We start from the raw sequence: 2,691 nt of genomic DNA, 5'->3' as shown, positions 1-2,691 counted from the left end.
TAGCGCCAAATCATAACATACATTATCTCAAGGCACTGTACATAGACAACATCAAGGAGAGCAGAGAACCCCAACAGTTCACACAATGAGCACTAAGCATCAGTGGAGAGAAAAAACTCCCTCTTAACAGGAAGAAATCTCTGACAGAACCAGGCTCAGAGATGTGCGGTCATCTGCCTCGACCAGTTGGGGTGAAAGGAAAATGGGGGACAGCGGAGAGGTGGGGGACAGAAAGGGGGGAGAGAAAGGGCAAGAGGGAGATGAGGTAGAGACAGAAGAGAGAGAGACCAGGAGCAGATACACAACAACTGTATCAAGTTACAAGTTTATGCAGTCAATGATATCGACTTTTAATTATAGCACGTGATGATATGTATGATATGGATAGCCTCGAAAACTGTATCTTGATCCCGGAACCTGCAAGATGAGAATACAGAGAGAGAGAGAGAGGGAAGGAAGGAAAGACACAAACTAGGGAGACAAAGAGACAAGGTTAATGACATATAAAAAGTCATATTCATACCCTGAGTGTGAGAGAGTGAATGTGCGTGCACCACAGGAAAATCCCCCAGCAGTCTAGGTCTATAGCAGCATAACTAAGAGATGGTCCAGGTTTCCCTGAACCAGCTCTAACTATAAGCTTTATCAAAAAGGAAAGTTTTAAGTCTAACTTTAAATACAGAGAGAGGCTCCGCCTCCCGAACTGTCATTGGAAGCTGGTTCCACAGGAGAGGAGGAGCCTGGTAACTGAAGGCTCTGCCTCCCATTCTACTCTTACAGACTCTGGGAACCACAAGTAAACCTGTATTTTGTGACCTAAGTGATCTGTTAGGGTGATAAGATAAGACTAGCTCTTTCAGGTATGAAGGGGCCTGACCATTAAGTGCTTTGTACGTGAGGAGGAGGATTTTAAATTTAATTCTAAACTGTACAGGGAGCCAGTGTAGAGAAGCTAACACTGGAGTTATATGGTCTCTCTTTCTAGTTCCTGTCAGAACTTGTGCTACAGCATTTTGAATTAACTGAAGGGTTCTAACAGACTTGTTGGAACATCCTGATAATAAGGAGTTACAGTAATCTAATCTAGATGTAACAAAAGCATGAACTAGTTTTTCAGCATCCTGTAAAGGCAGAATGTTTCTAATTTTCATAATGTTCCGCAGGTGGAAGAAGGCTGTTCTGGAAATTAGTTTTATGTGTGAATCAAATGACATTCCCTGGTCAAAATTAACTCCAAGGTTCCTCACAGTGGAACTGGAAGCCAAGGTGATGTCATCTAAAGTGATAATGTGATCAGAAAGTTTTTCTCTGAGGTGTTTAGGGCCGAGTATAAAAGTTTAAAAGTAGAAAGTTACAGGTCATCCAGGACTTAATGTCTCTGAGACATTCCTGGAGTTGAACAACCTGATTTATTTCATCCGGCCTCATTGAAAAATATAGCTGTGTGTCATCTGCATAACAATGAAAGTGTATGATGTGCTTTCTAATAATGTTCCCTAGAGGAAGCATATATAAGGTAAAAAGTATAGGCCCAAGCACTGAGCCTTGTGGAACTCCACAATTAACATTTGTTTGTAGTAAAGCTTTATCATTAACATGAACAAACTGGAATCTATCAGATAAGTATGATTTAAACCAGCAGAGGGCAGCACCTGTGATACCAAGAGTCTGCTCCAATCTCTGCAGTAGAATATTATGATCAATGGTGTCAAATGCAGCATTAAGATCTAACAGGACAAGTAAAGAATCTAGACCATTATCTGAAGCCAAGAGAAGATCATTACTAACTTTAACTAGCGCTGTTTCTGTGCTATGGTTTAATCTAAAACCTGACTGAAAATCTTCAAACAGGCCATTAATGCGCAAATATTCACATAATTGATTAGCAACTGCCTTTTTTTAAGATTTTAGAAACAAAGGGAAGATTAGATATAGGTCGGTAATTAGCTAAAATATCTGGGTCAAGGGTCGCTTTTTTGAGAAGGGGTTTAATAACTGCTATTTTAAACGTTTGGGGCACATATCCAGTTAATAAGGATAGATTAATTTGAGTTAATATAGAGCTGTTAATTAAAGGAAACACATCTTAGGGCCGAGTATAATGACCTCAGTTTTTTCTGAGTTTAAAAGTTGTTGTTAGGATGGCGCCGCCTGAGTGGCAGCCTGTTGCAGCAGCTCCGTACTTTCTTCTAACTAGAAGTGAACTATGGGCACTTCTAGTGCTTTTTTATTGTTTATTTATGTTCAGTAGTCGATCTGGTGTACGTCCAACCCTGGACGTGACGCTGGTGAGACTTCTGTTATTGTTTTCACTATGTTTTGGCGGACCTTTAAACTCCGTGTCGGCGAACACGCTCAGACACGGTGCTGTTGTTTACACCCGGGATCAGCTGTTAGCGCCTAGCAACGCTAGGCTAACACCCGAGGAGAGACTGGACATCCCCGCAGAACTTCGGAGGAGACGGAGGGGATGCAGAGCCGGAGTTAAACGTTGTGAAAGGAGAAGACGGCACAAACCATGCCTTCCATCTGTTGTCATTGGGAACGTGCGGTCGCTTCAGAACAAGTCGGAAGAGCTGGCGGTGCTAACGAGGCTACAGCGGGAGTACCGTGAGTGCAGTCTCATTCATTTCACAGAGACCTGGCTGACTGATCTCACCCCGGACTCACTGGTACAGCTGGATTGTTTTC

The 2,691-nt window shown here is 42.4% G+C and overlaps 1 pseudogene; it reads right to left on the bottom strand.

The window, feature by feature from the left end:
• Positions 1 to 488: 488 nt before the first annotated feature.
• On the bottom strand, positions 489 to 1,512 carry LOC131463048 (uncharacterized; annotated as a pseudogene).
• Positions 1,513 to 2,691: the final 1,179 nt, after the last annotated feature.

This window comes from Solea solea, chromosome 7 (genome assembly GCF_958295425.1).
Source record: "Solea solea chromosome 7, fSolSol10.1, whole genome shotgun sequence".
Classification (NCBI taxonomy): Eukaryota; Metazoa; Chordata; class Actinopteri; order Pleuronectiformes; family Soleidae; genus Solea; species Solea solea.
The sequence above is the reverse complement of the archived record's forward strand: the minus strand, read 5'-3'. Positions and strand labels throughout refer to the sequence as shown.